The sequence below is a fragment of the Leptonychotes weddellii genome, chromosome 9 (assembly GCF_054177405.1).
Source record: "Leptonychotes weddellii isolate Sample4059 chromosome 9, ASM5417740v2, whole genome shotgun sequence".
Classification (NCBI taxonomy): Eukaryota; Metazoa; Chordata; class Mammalia; order Carnivora; family Phocidae; genus Leptonychotes; species Leptonychotes weddellii.
Genome location: NC_138377.1, coordinates 69,399,523 through 69,415,506, shown reverse-complemented (window position 1 = coordinate 69,415,506; position 15,984 = coordinate 69,399,523). Strand labels below are relative to the sequence as shown.

At 37.2% G+C, this 15,984-nt stretch overlaps 1 long non-coding RNA gene across 1 annotated transcript in view; it reads right to left on the bottom strand.

Annotated features, from left to right (window-relative positions):
• Positions 1–692: 692 nt before the first annotated feature.
• The window catches only part of LOC145723481 (uncharacterized), a 32,549-nt gene continuing 17,257 nt past the window's right edge, over positions 693–15,984 (bottom strand). Inside the window, exon 3 of the long non-coding RNA XR_014148573.1 lies at positions 693–795. This is a non-coding gene — a long non-coding RNA (uncharacterized LOC145723481). The remainder of the gene's footprint in view (positions 796–15,984) is intronic.

Here is a 15,984-nt window from a genome sequence, read left to right as displayed (position 1 = left end):
TTTAAACAGTCTGTGCAGTCTTATCATTGTAGATGGATAATTTCCTTTGACATTTTCAAATAGTGACTGTAAAACACATGGATTCTCCAATATTATCGTCACATTCCTGGTGGTCCAGCAAACCCATATTTAGAATCACTGGTGAAACACTATAAACTGAGCTTGGTGCTAAATGCTCAAAATAGGACATTAAATAAGCCAAGGGCCCTTCCTTGATATGCTCAGGGTCTACTTTCTGATATGGATAACCTTGGCTTTTGAGTGCACAACACCTGCCAGGATTTCTACCTCCCCCATGTTTATTTATTTCTTGACCACCTAGGACTCTCCTCAAGAGGAGCATTTAAGCACAGTTATCTGTTATCTTAAGCACTGTGAATAATTCAATTACTTCCTGACTAGCAGGGGGGATTGCATCTGCTCCAAGAGTGACATTAAACAAGGCAGCAGAGGGTAAGTTCAAGATCACTCACCTGGGGGCGCCTGGGTGGCTCAGTCGTTAAGCATCTGCCTTCGGCTCAGGTCATGATCCCAGGGTCCTGGGATCGAGCCCCGCATCGGGCTCCCTGCTCGGCGGGAAGCCTGCTTCTCCCTCACCCACTCCCCCTGCTTGTGTTCCCTCTCTCGCTGTGACTCTCTCTGTCAAATAAATAAATAAAATCTTTAAAAAAAAAAAAAAAAAGATCACTCACCTGAAGGGTAGACCATCCTCTGGATGTGAATCTCAGCTCTTCCACTTCTGAGTTAAGGGACTAGGGCAAGTTTCTAACCCGCTTTATGCCTCACTTTTCTTATCTGAAAAACAAAAATAACAAAAGTACTTACCTTCTAAAATTTTATGAGGATTAAATGACATCTGTAAAGCCTTTAACAAAATAATGGCATGTAGAAAGTGATGTGGGAAACAAAGGTAGAAGAAAAATTATTAAATTTCCTTACTACCTACAGCCCACTGACAAATCCTTAAAACAGGCAGAGTGACATTCCTCTAGGGACTCAACTGCCTCTAAGTCTATGTCAACACCTTGCTAAGATCAAAAGGCCCACCTAGCCTCCCCAATCCTGCAAGTCTGCTTTAACATATAAAAATTCCTTCAGAAATTATCCTTTATCTCAAAACCCCCAAGATATGTGTTGGCAATCATACGCCATGCATATGACCCGCCGATACACATCTGAAGGGTCTCGTAATTAAGGTTTTATTAGATGGTAATAAATGACCTTTTCTCGACAATAGCTAAGTCCCCTCAAGATCCTGAAAACCTTGTTTCCAAAATTCCTTAGAGACTTATGCTATCCCTAAAACCCCCGCCCCAACTTGTAGGTATAAAATCACCACCCCTCACGACCCCACTGCAGCTCTTTCTGCCCACGGGTCCTGTCCCTGTGTTTTAATAAAATCACCTTTTTGCACCAAAGATGTCTCAAGAATTTTTTTTTTTTTTTTTGGCCATTGGCTTCGAACCCTAACACTCTTTCCTATTCAGAAAGTGCTTAATAAATTTCATCTATTATTACTGTTATTATTACTATTATTAAAGGGGAAAATAAGAACAATAAAAATACTACGATACTGAGACTTAAAAAAAAAAAGGATGCATCCTTATGGATCTTTAGCCAGAGACTTACCAGATTTGAGGTGATCATCATCATTTTGAGATTAACAAAGGACAGGTGGAGGTAGATGGGAAAACAAGAGCAAGGAAGGTGAAGCAACAGGACAGAAAAGTTTCAGTTATGGTCCAAAGGACTTCATGTCTCTCTTTCCTGAGTAATTTTGTACGACTACGTTTCTAATTTTAAATATCATAATACGGTTAAAATGGAATAAAAATAGACACTGCTTGTTTTAGAGAAGAAAAGTGCTGAGGAATTCTACGATGTTAAGTGGAGAGATTTGCCTTGTACATAGTTCAAACGAAAATGAAATTAATAATGAAGCTAAGTCAGACCAAGACTTCCAACTTCCAACTCTCAAAAGTTCTGTTACTAAATTTGAGTGTTGGATTAGCAAGGAGTCAAAATTTGTTCTGTAACCTTAAAATTTGAAAGCTTTATTAGTTTCCTGTTTCTGCTCTAACCAATTACCACAGTCTTAATGACTTCAACAACACGAATTTATTATCCTACAGTTCTGAGGTAGAAGTCCAAAATGGATCTCACCAGGTTGAAAATGAAGTTTTGGAAGGGCCTGGGGTAAAGTCCATTTTCTTGCCTTTTCCAGCATCTTCGAGATGGTGTGCATTCCTTGGGTAGTAGTCCCCTTCCATCTTCAAAGCCAGTAACAGCCAGTCAAGTCTCTCACATTGCATCTCTCTAACACTGACTCCTCTGCCTCCCTCTCCCATTTAAGAATTCTGTGATTATAATGGGCCCACCTGGATAATCCAGGCTAACCTTCCCCCAGATCACGGTCAGTCGATTAGCAACCATAATTCCATCTGCAACTTTATTCTTCCTTTGCCATGTAAACTAGCATATTCAGGGGTTCTAGGGATTAGGATGTCGTCATTTTGAAGGGCCACTCTTCTGCCTACCACAATAGTGTACTGACTGCATTCTGCCTTAGCTCTTCATGCTTATAGAACTCAAACGGAATAGATCCAAATTTTACATTTTCATATATAGGTAATTAATACCATTAATGGAAATTACTTCTGAAGTCCAGTTAGAAAGCAGTTCTCCTCACTTAAAATGTGGGAAAATTGATCAACATTTCTGAGCAACAATCCCCTCACTTTAAATCATAATATCTACTTCATATTGTTGTGAGAATTAAATGAATTAATTTATGTAAAGAACTTAGGATGACACAAAATGAGCAGTCCATATAATTATTATTGCATTATTATTATCATATCAGTTATTATTAGCTTTATGCTCTCTATAATCTCTTAAATTGATGTGTAGTTTTATATAGTCCTCAGTCATTATCAATTCACCCATTTATTCAGTCCATCCATTGATCCACCAGCATTTATTGAACATCTATTGCAGAATGGAGAGCATACTACACACAATAGGAATAACAAAATCTAATTGGATAGCACTTTACAGTTTCACCTGTTTATCTTATCTGACTCTACTTAGAAGAAATGGTTCCTGCCCTTAGTAATTTATAGTCTCTTTGAGAAAAACAACAGTTTGCATACAAATCCAGCCAAATACCATAGACATGGTATTGAAGGTTTGCAACATTGACAATTCACTAAAGCCTGAGACTCATTATGAGTAGCCTGTGAAGTAGAGGGATCACACCAGGAAATGATAGTATCCACCATCTCAGCTGAGATTGGGCTCCTCTCTCATAACAGTGAAGACTAGAACCAGCAGGTTAACTAGTCCCCAATAGTTAAAGAGAAAAAGAACAACGAATGTAGGCAAAGAGGAAAATAATCTGTGGTGTGGTTGCTGTTAATACCTCCATAAATTCCTCCATCAAACAGTTAAATCCATTCTACAAATGTCCAGGTTATGCTTCTTCCAAATAAGGGAGTGGTTGAAAAAAAATGTATTTGCACAAAATTTCTCAGTCTGTGACCTGAGAACATTTTATAAGGCAAGCACTGTGCCTCTTCCCCCAGAGTTGGTATTTTAGTATATCCACTTGCTGCTTTGTAAGTTAATCATTGATTTGATAATCATTTCACACTTTAGAGGACAGCACAGGGGGAGTTTGGGTAGTATTCTCCAAGGTAAAGAAAAGACCAGTACAAAATAGATGGAATGGGGAACCCCAAAAAGAAATAGTAAATGAGGGCACAAGACAAGAATTTATAGCTTGACTATTCCATTCCTTCCATGAATCTCTTGAATCTGGTTGCCCACCCGGAGCTTGGCTCCCAGGTGGATTTCTGGGAAGAAAAAGCCACCATTTGCTCCCTTTACCCTGGGGCCACACAGCTGCCAAGTGTCAGCTGAACAGAGGTGCATCAGAGGCCTGCAGTCAAAAGGCAGCAGGATGGCCAGTTGCCATGAATTTCTGCAGCGTGTCTGGCATCTTGGCATCTTGCTGCTCTCCCCCTCCCCCAGGTTAATTGCTGAGAATCTCTGCCTTGAATGCTGCTTACCCTACCAACTTCAGCTGCTGCCCTCCTTTCCCCATGCTGCTCTAATACCTTACCTCCTTACACCCTGGAAGGGAAATTAAGTCTGTCATATACCTGGCTGTACTTGTGAGACCACCTAGGCTCTAATGTAAATGTTTCTTCCCCCCTCACACACCCCCACGGGTAAAGGCAGAATTGCCGCGTCCCCCTTGGACCTGATTGCTAGGCAACACTCAGCCATGTGAATTTGTCACTTCTGTTTGGCGCAAATTTCAATTTCACCTCCAACTGTAACAACACTGCTTGATATATTTTAGATGCCACTGTGGTTGGATGGCATCCCAGGAAAGATGTGAAGTACTGCTGCCAGGAATGAATGATTGGCATTGGGTAAAGCAATTCTCTGAACTCAGCCTTGGCATACCATTAATTGTTAAGTCTGTTCTGCTACCACCAACCTCTTGTCAGAATCATGTCTATTGTAAGCCTTTGAGACAAGAGTCCAAATGGTAGAGCTCTCTCCCTCTGTAAGATCCGAATTATGTCGATAATGAAGCAGTGGATTTCTCGGCTCACAACATATTACTTCTTTCTACTTTCATCTACTGGCTGTACTGCCATGTGCAAAGAAAAATAGTTCTACGTATGAATATTACTGAGCTAAGAGCTACTATGTGCCAATTCAGATTCTGGCCCTGATAAGAGATTTACCTTCCCTTTGATTTCTTCATCACAATCTGCTTTCACTTGTGGTAACAATTAAATACTGCTATGAGGAGACAAGTTATTAATGGAAGAAGATAAAAATTAATGCCAAACATACTCTGCTGACAATAAATATATAATATTTGACATGCAAAATTTACATACCGACATTAAATCAGAAAACACACAACATGCAAACAATTATAATTTTTGAATAAACACGTACCATCGCTGGCAAGATATAATGCTATAATTCCCAAAGCCTCCATCTAATGTGGTCTGTCCAATGTTTCTATATACATGTTGAATATTATTTGTCCTTAAAGACACGTTCAATTGCATAGCCACCTTCATCGAATATCCTTAAATACTACACAACTGCCCAATCGCAAAGATGTGACAGTGCACGATGCTTTCATTTCTGTGCTCTGTGCTAAATAACGGTGAAAATAGTAAATCTGTTTTGATTTCCCCTTCAGCCCCTCCATCCACCAACTTTTCAGTCAATTGATTATTTTTTTTCCTCAAATCAAAACATCCGTAGAAAGCTTGGAAATATTTTCCTGGAATAAGTCTAATTAAATAGAAGGAGTCAGTCAGCTATGAGTGAGAATAATGTTTCAGACTGCGTGCATTCTCTGATTCACTGGAAACAAAAGGAGTTTCTGTAACAGTGTGAATGAACCATGAAGTGTGCATGTTCTTTTAAGAAAGGCCAAGGGTGCAGTTCTATTTTCTTAGCTCTGCTTTCATATTTATGTGTCTCATTTCCAGCTCATTGCTGATGCCTCAGTTGTGCTATCCATCACCACTTTTATCCTCCTTGTTCCTCAAAAAGAACATAAAATCCTTTTTTATGTGGTGGTAATATTATTGCAAATAAAAGCAAATACCAAAATCTTTATTAGTCTGCCAAAATAATAAACTATTTAATAAAAGCATGCTGTAAAAATAAGGTCATTTGCATCACTCAAGTTACTTGCAGGAAATACAGAGAATTATTGGTCAAAAAAGTACAAACCGACAGCAATTATTTCCGTCGTTCATCTGACGCACTGTGCATTAGGGTTAAAATTCTGTTGATATTTTGCATATTTCCTGAATTTAAATGCCTTTAATATTGCTCAAAACTGGTTTGGAAATTGGAAAATGGAAAAAAAAAAAGCCAAATTCTCACAAAATCCTGATTTCCTGTTTGTAAAAAGATCTTTGGTGAGCGAAAAAGACTAAGTAGAGTGGTCTCTTTTCTGATACCTTTTTCACAAATGTGGACGTTGACCTACCGATAACCTTGATATGCTAAGATTTATTGCCTAAATATTTACCATTTTAATATCCAATATTAATTTTATTTGCTTTGGATTTGTGGCCACACTTCAGCTGTATAATTTTCCCCTCTTTGTATTTACCTTTTGTCATTTCTGCATGCACACCAATATAAGATATTTTTTTGAGAAGGTTAGTTTAACAGTGAAAGTTAACAATAAATGTACTATTTGTAAATAAATGTCTAATGTTTGACCTTTTACCCTATTGTAGTACAAACCCACCGATTATTTTTCCCTTGTAAGTTCCATCCTCAGCTGGCAGATCTGCAAATATGTTATTCATATGCTTATAACATAACCAAATAAGTAGGGTGGTAAGGACTGAAATATCATTTGTACAGTCCTTACATTGCCAAGAACAACCTGTATACCAGTTCTTCTACATAAAAAGCAAACACAACAATTAAATATTATAAATCTTTTTAAGACTATATATAAAGTATTTACATTATTTATTTCATGATGACATTTAAAATCATGAAAAGCTCATCAAACTCAAGGTATTACTATTTTTACTTTATAAAGCCTTTGTCTATGGTTATTCTCTTTGGGCCACAAATTAATGATGCCATTTTTATTGATATCAGGTTAACCTAAGAAAATAAGGCGCAATTTCTATACAACCTGAGGGATAATTTAACTATGAAAATTTGGACATGTGAAATAATACTTTTAGAAGCAAATAAAGGCAATTAAATCCAGACACTGTGTTATGGCCTGAAATCTGTCTCCCTCAAAATTCATATGGTGAAGCCCCAGAGCTCAGTACCTCAGAATGTGACTGTATTTGGAAATAGGTTCTTTAAAGAAGTCAATGCTAAATGAGATCATATGGGCGGATCCGAATCCAATGTGACTAGTGTCCTTCCAAAAAGAGAAAATTTGGACTCATGAAGAAACACCAGAGATGCAAACCTAGAGGGATGACCAAATGAAAAAGCAGCAATAGGGCAGCCATCTGCAAAGAGAGAAGCCTCAGAAGAAACCAACCCTGCCAACACCTTGATCTTGGACTTCCAGCCTCCAGAACTGTGAGAAAATAAATTTCTGTTGTTTAGGCCACCCAGTCTGTGCTGTTTTCTTACGGCAGCTCTAGCAAACTAATGTGCTCTGCAATATAAATAGGAATTTTTTAAAAATCTATTTGTGATATCAAATCATATATAGTATTTATTTTGACCAACTCTACCATTCGAATGCATTAAAGATAATCCAACTGACAGTGAGCAACTCAATGTCATGACAGAATAAAAATCCAACCTGAACCCCTAAAGTTTGTGTTATCACACAGATGTCATCTGAAAATCTTGCTTTATATTTGAAATTCTTTGTGTCTCAGGAGTTCTTAACCTGGGATCCATAGAAGATAAAAAAAAAAAAGCCTCTTAATATTTATTATATACCACATTTTGTAGGCTTTGCAGATATTCATTATAATGGGGAGAATGTGTCATCCCCAAAAGTTAGAATCGTTTAAACCTTGGGACACTGTTTCTATTTGATTAATCAGTAGGCAAGAGAGATTATTCCCTAATGGAAATAAAACCTAATGCTATATATTTTTATTAGTAGGTTTAGATGGATAATCATTTATCATCAAATGAATGCTCTGGCTAGTCCACAGTGAGATGTTTGACTCAGTGGAGAAAGTCATGGGACTTGAAAATTTTGTCAGAGGACTAGATAAACCTTTTTTATCCCTTCATAGTTAGATGTTTTCTGAGACAGTTTACTGGCTTGTCACTTCCAGGCTCATAAGGATCACATAAGTTCTGAATATTGGCAATATGGTAAGTTCTAAGGAAAACATCTGCAAATTTAATGAATTTTATTCTCTGCAGAGAACAGCCTGAGATTAAATTTTTAATCTGGGCTAAGTGTTGTGTCTTAGTCAAGACACTGTGGTTATTCCTAGAAGGTCACAGTTCTTTCTTGGTATCATCTATAAGAGATTAAGAAGCTCTCCTAAACAAAGCTGACATCTCTCAAATAGTACTTGTTGGATTTGTCTATGTGAGTTTATCTAAATTCTCACCACCAACCTTCTGGATTTATCAAATTCAGTACTGGGGATTATGCCAAGGGGAAAGCAATCATGTGTGGGAGAATCAAAAGAGCTGAAACATAAAATCTCCAAGATGCTGGTTTGTGGCCCAGTTATCTGCTCTGGAATATGCCTTAAGTATAACATAGAAGAAAGGATGTTTTTCACCTTTGGCCACTCATCTAAAGAATCTATTCTTGGCATTCTTTTTTTCTGGAGATTTAGTGTAGATCTTCTGAGAGGGCATCAGAGTAGGTTGCAGCCTGTCTCAGAGGTAGAGCAGGCAGCAGAAGTACTACCACAGCTTCCAGGACCAATAGATACCAAGGCCTCTTAAGGGGCCAACAGTTTTGAAGTCCAGCTAGAGGCATCATCTGATTTGCTACCATGAGTAGAGACTCACATTCTCAGAAACATTTGATGAGGGGAACTTCTGGGAAAATGACTGGAATTCCTGCTATTAAGAGCAATGTGGACTTGGAGCACTGTAATCTGTTTATAAATGTAAATGAGACAATTTTTACCATATGGCACTTAAAAAAATCCTTTTTTACACAGGAGGAAACTATAGCCCAAAGATGATAAAGGTCTCAAAGTTTATAATAGACCCAGGATTCAAACTTGGATTTACCTGGCTCCAAAGCCAGTATTTTCTATACCACCACCATTCCTTCATCCACTTCTTACTTTGTAAAATGTGGCAGGTCTGTATGCTTATATTAAAACAGCCACCTAAAAAGTAGTATCATTATACCTGAGATAAGCAACTTAAAGAGTACGTGTTTGAAGTGGTAACTTAAGCATAGAAAGAAAGCTAAAAGGGCCTCCCACTAAATGCCCATAGCTCTGTCTAAATAGTTGAAATAAAACAGTTGTGGACACTGGGAGAGAGACAGAAGGCCAGAGAAATCTCATCAGTTTGCAAAATTCAAGCAAATACATCCATATTTTGACTGTCTAAACCAGACAACCACACTTTCCCATAACCATTTCACCCCATAGTACATGTGTAATAAATGCATTTATAAGATGGTATGATACATGGAGCACTGGGTGTTATGCACAAACAATGAATCATGGAACACTTCATCTAAAACTAATGATGTAATGTATGGGGATTAACATAAGAATAAAAAAAAATTTTTTTAAAAATTTAAAAAAAAAGATGGTATGATAGTACATCGGTTTCCTATTGCTGCTATAAAAAATTCCCCCAAACTTAGTGGCTTAATAGAAGAGAAATTTATTCTTTTACAGTTGTCCAAAATCAGTTTCACTGGGCTAATATCAAGATGTCAAGCAGGACTACACTCACTCTGGAAGCTCTAGGAGAAAATCTGTTTCCTGCCTTTTCCAGCTTCAAGAACTGCATTCCTTGCATTCCTTGGCTTCTGGTCCCTTCCTTCATCTTTAAAGCCAGTATAATATCATCTTGTTTTAGTCATCACATGGCCTTCTTCTATATGCAAATCTTCCTCTGCCTCTCTCTTATAAGAATGTTTGTGATTACATTTAAAGCCCACCTGCAAGGTGCCTGGGTGGCTCAGTTGGTTAAGTGACTGCCTTCCGCTCAGGTCATGATCCTGGAATCCCAGGATCCAGTCCCACCTCAGGCTCTCTGTTCAGCAGGGAGTCTGCTTCTCCCTCTGACCCTCCCCCATCTCATGCTCTCTCTCTCTCTCAAAAAAATAAATAAATAAAAATAAATAAATCTTTAAAGCCCACCTGGATAATTCATGAAAATCTCACAATCTCAAGATTCTTAACTTAATCACATCTGCAAAGATCCTTTTGCCGTTTGAAGGAATATTCATAGGTTCCAGAGATGGACTCACCTGGGTATCACTGGGGGATATAATTTAGCCTATTATAGGCATTTATACAAAACCTGTATCATTAAGGTATACTAGAGAATTGAAGCACTTATTTAGATATTTTAACAAAAGTCTCTAATTTTTTAAGGGGCTGGTAATAATATTTATTGAGTGCTTACTTTGTACCAGGCACAGCTCCAGATATTTTATAAATGTTGTACAAGTAAATAGTAGCAAAGCAAATTATAAGATAGGTTGTTATTCCTATTTTAAGGATGGTGAAAGTGAGGCACACAAAGTAAGATTATCAAACTTGCCCAAGGTCATAACTACTTCATTAAATTATCCAGATTAAGTACATCTGACTCTTGAGCAGCACGGGTTTGAACTGCACGGGTCCGCTTATACACGGATTTTTTTTCGATAAATACAGTACAGTACTGTAAATGTATTTTCTCTTCCTTATTATTTTCTAAATAGCATTTTCTTTTCTCTAGCTTACTTTATTATAAGAATACAGTATGCAATACATATAACATACAAAATATGTATTAATTGACTGTTTATGCTATCAGTAAGGCTTTCAGTCAAAAGTAGGCTATTTAGTAGTTAAGTTTTTGGGAAGTCAAAAGTTACATGTGGATCTTCAACTGCACAAAGGGCCGGTGCCTTTAACCCCTGTGTTGTTCAAGGGTCAACTGTATCTGCACATATGAACAAACTGCTTACAATATCATTTCATATTGTCCATGTAGTTATTCTAGTACGTTATAGTTTATTGACTGGCGGCTACAATACGCTCTTTGTATAAAGTTATTTTCAGACAAACTTTAATTCTTACTTGGAATGGCTTCTAAACAATAAACCCACTAAGTTTCTCATTCTGCTACTGGTAATGATAATTCTATTTACTGAGCACCTTTCTTTCCTCCAAATGGCACAAAGTTCAGGATAGAGTTACACAGTAAAAGAAAGTAATTTCTCCCACCAAAGAAGCATGAGATAGACAGCAGGCCTTGGCAGGCCTTGGCATATGCTCAATTTCTGTTGTTACTCAGTTCATTAATTGCTTATTTTCATTGAAAAGTCTTCTCTGAATGTGTTCCTTATAACTTTTAAAACTTCTTTTCATACTCTTGTTTTCAATGGCCTCTTACAGGCTTATAGATGGAGATCTGTTTCCCTTATCCTCATAGGTCACCCATGTTCTTGTTTTTCTTTGTGGAAGAGGAGGGGAGAATGAACAAAAACAGCTCTGTTGTTTAAGATCTTTTACACAAATTCCTTAATCCTTGAAGCTTTCTCTAAACCTCAGCTATATGGTGGTGTGTTGAGAATTTCTTTCTGGAGTTTTGAAGAATGTACCTTAAATAATGGAAAAGTTGTAGAATTTGAAGACTCAGTGAAAACTTACGTTTGATCCCAACCCTAGTGGCAAGGCTTATGGGTTTTATTTTGTTTAGGTAGGTTTCAAGTTACCCCAAGCATGCATGATTTGTTGTGTTATTAGATTACTTCCCTTGTAACATTATCAGAATACATAATTGTCCTGGAGCCTTTCGCTTAACTAAATGGAGTGCCCCTGATGGTAAGAGTTTCATACACCATACCAGGTAGGAAGAAGAATGGTTTTCAGCAGACTCTGGTCTTGTAACACCTCGTAACACATGATACTATCAGTGGTTTATTACATTTCTCTCTATTTCAAAGAAACAAATATACCATGGTAATATTATGCATTAAGAAGTAGTTGTCTTAATGAAAGGGTGACTGATGGCTGCGGTGACAGGTCAAGTCACGTTCAAATGAAACCTACAGAAAAAGGTGGATTTATTATTATTATTTTTTAACTATGAACAAGACTAAGAGCAGATGATACTGAAAAAAGGAACTACATGGTCAACAGAGTCAAGAAGTTTAGATGCTAATTAATTCAATGGTAGAAATCCATGAGAGATAATTAGAGACCTGAGACAGACATTGATTGTACTTGTAGCTTTGTTTTAGCCTACAGGACAGTACTTATTTTAAGAGATCTGGAGAATTACAGGTATACATATACACACAAGAGAGGGGAAAAAATCTGAAAGCATTGTTCTTATGACTCTAAGTGTAGGGTGATCTGTAAAGCTTTTTGATTAAAAAATTATTGAAGAAGAAACATCTAAAATAGAACAGGAACAGGTTCCTCAAGCGACTTAGCAGTTTTCAGTAGCATCAACTATTACAGCAAAAACAAAGATTTCTAATCTTAGAACTTGGCAGGTGAGTGAGTAACAGATTTCTCAATATAATGTTTTGATATGGGGAAAATAAATGGATTTGTGATTTTTTTTTCTTTTGCCTATTTCACATTCAGACACATATTTTATTACTCACTTGGGAGGTTGATTACGAATATTTTTAATTAAAAGAATTCTTGATTCTCTGTTAACTGAACAATTTCCTAGACATTTTGCTTCTTTTGGGATCTGTAAGGTAGCTCAAGTCTACAAAAATGAACATGTCCTTGAAAACGCTGATATTAAGATATATGTAGGCCTGTGCATGTGTGTGTTTGAAATGGAAGCGAGGACCTAATTAAGTTGAGGTTTTTAGTGTTAGAGTTTCTTTTTGAATATTATTGGTTTCTGTCACTTTATTAATTTCTCTCAACTTTTTGATTTTACTGATCGCAAATGTTGGGAAGAAGGTGCAGAGTTGTTTGAGATATTTTTACACCCTACAGCGTACCATCTTAGGTTTCTTTAAGTGCAATGAATGTTGTATTAATGAGGGCTGTTGTCAACGCTGTCCCAGTAAAACCACCAATTAAGACAAGAAAAGGTACTCCTAGATATTTTTTAAAACATAAATTAGCTATGTAATTAGGCTATATAAAAATGCATTTAAAAAAATAAATTTTCCACTAATAAAATGTTTTTGGGTTGCCTGGAGTCTACCTTAAATTTTGCTCTTCCTGATAGTCTTTACATGGGTCTTGAAAATACTCCCTTATTCACTTGTCCTCTGTAAGTAACCATGTGGGCCTTAGGAATAATAAGGACTATGAATTTACTGCCCAAGCAAATGTCTCCTGAGGTGAGGGCAGGTATGAAAAATACAATTTTAAAAATTATTTACAAGGCTGCTTTAACACACATCACAAAATGAAAACAGATTTTTTTTTTTTTAAGATTTGCATTATATTAACAAGGAAATTAAAACCCAGAACACTAAGGGAATTTTATACTATAGCGGCAAAGGGACATAAGCCAACATCTCACAGGATATGGTACTTTGCCCTCACAAAGTAAACTGTGAAAATGCCAGATTTCCACAATATTACCTGTTGCAGAATGAGGTCATCTAACACAGTAAATCCTCTTAGTTGTCTTTCTTCAAAGGGTCAAAGTTCCTTACTTTTTGTACATTGATATTTAGAACACAGTATGGTTTGTTGTGAAGCATTTTATACCTAAAACTCTTAAATACTTTCAAACATCAGCTTAATTGCCCTTGATTATTAGCATAAATTTAAAAATCATTGGTAAAAGTTTTTTAATGACGCATATGGCTGGAATAATTTGTTTAGGAACAGCATAAAAATAACCACACCCTTTAATTATGGTTATTTCATATTAAGCCAATGCAGTATGCATTTTGCCTCCATAAATTTGATAATCCTCTGAAAAAACTCCCCTTATACTCTAGTTTCTCTATCAGAAGAAAAAAAATTACTTCTTTAAAATTACCATTTTTCTTTAGAAATAACTTAATTAACTTAATTCTTTTCTCATTCATGTTCTCAGATAAAACACATTAGGCCCATTCTGTGTCAGTGAAGAATTTTCACATAATTTAAAATATTTTCTCTTTCTTTGCTTTCATATTATTCAAACTAGGTTCACCCATCCATCCATCCACTTAATCATTCAACATTGACTAAGTGCCTATCATGTTAAGCACTAGGACTAAAAAAAATAATATACAATCTCTTGTTTTAAGAGACATGTATCATTCAAGGTGCTAGCAGGGAAACAAAAGAATTCAGTGGAAGGACCATTTATAGAGGTGTGTGCAGAAGTGAAGAATCAGCAAGGGAGGTTGAGGTATCCAGGGACTGGCAACTATGGGAAGCCTAAACCATTCCCAGGCCTAAAGTGCGTAAGGGAGGAAATACCAGTATTCTGAATATATATATATCTACATACATATATATTCTTCTGGCAGAAGCATACAGCCAGAAACACAGAATGAAGACAGAAAGCAGGGAAAGAAATATTCTGACCTCTCTTTTTCTTTTAGTCTCCTGCCTTGAAACTCTCATTGGCAAAACCCAACAGAAAGCTAGTGGGCAAGGACCTGGCTAATGCAGTTTAACTAACATTCATATTAGGGCAGAGAATGAATTGGGGGTATAAGAAGCAGCCCCTGAGGTAGCTCCCAATGATCCCTGCCTCCTGGTATTCATTCCTTTGTGTAATATCTTCCCCTTGAAGGTAGGCTGGACATAGTAACAAACTTCTGATGAACAGAATATGACAAAAGTGTTAGAATATCCTTCCATGATATGGTTCCATCCTGGCTTCCATCTTGAGCTTCCATCTTGGATATTTTCTTGTTCTCTCATTTGCTCATTCTATAGGAAGCCAGTTTCCATGTTATGAAATTCCCTATGGAGAGTCTCATATGGCAAGGAAATGAGAAAAGTCTCTAGCCTACCAAGGAACTGAGGTCCTCAGTTCAACAACCACACGAGGAACTGAATCCTGTCAATATCTATGTGAGTGAGCTTGGAAGTGGATCCTTCACTAGTCAAGTCTTCGGATGAGGATTTAGCCCTCTGAGAGAACCTGAGCCATAGGACCTAGTTAAGCTATGTCTGGATTTCTGCCCCACAGAAATTGTGAGATGATAAAGAACTGTTGTTTTAAGCTGCTGGATATGGAAGAAATTTGTTATCCAGCAACAGATAACTGATACATGGGAAGGAAGAGAAGTCAGAGAACAACCAGCACAGTTCACCCTTTGCCTCACAGCATTTCTTTCTGCCCTTTCATGAAGAAACTCTTGCTCTTCACACAAAAGTGATACTAAATCCCATCAGCTATTCTATAATTATGGAGTAATTTCAGTTCATCCATGCCCTTTCTTGAAACTTAAATTATAATTAACCTCCCATCAGAACTTTTCAAATTCAGTAGCAGAGAAGAGGAAAAAGAAAACATAAATCAACATAAGACAGAGCCACTATAATATCTGGTTCTATAACTAATCATGAGACCTAAAGTGATATCCAGCACTTGTTTTTCCCTGTATTTTTGCTGATTGGGCTTATTTACCCGGTAGGGTGACCCAAACCTTTATTCCCACAACTTAAAATCCTTAGTGGTGCTGTCTTTATTGAGCTTCCATGTTTTCCCATTGACCATTCTTATGGAATAGTAAAAGGTTCTTCAGCAAAACCCCTTAGTTCTACCATGTTCTCCTTGCCCCTATTGTATCACAGTAACCCAATTTCCCTATGGCAATTGGATCCAATTACCTTAGCCAGTAGAGTAAGGTCTTCCTGTTGGTTCTCCAGCATGAGAAGCCCAAAATAGCCAAAGGACAGTCTCAGCTTCTAATTTAATGGAATAGTGACTATGTTTCCTGGCAGAAATTGTCCTACCTTGGGAATTAGAACTTCTAAACCTTCTGAACCCTTAAATGAAATATAAGATATAAAAGTGAGAGAAGTAGCTCCCACCTCCACTCTTTGGTTCCACAACTGCATTCTATAGCACAGCAACCTAAATTCACTAGTGGTTGTTTCTTTTCTTTTTTTGGCTGGGCAGGGATGGGGGGGAGAAGGAGAGAGAGAATTCCAAGCATGCTCCATGCCCAGTGCAGAGCCTGATGCAGGGCTCCATCTCAGAACTCTGAGATCATGACCTGAGCCAAAATCAAGAGTCAGATGCTTAACCCACTGAGTCACTCAGGCATCCCAACCAGGGGTTGTCTCTAACTGGTGCCTCAGCTAAGAAAAATGTCTATTTGATAATATATTCAGAAACTGTGCA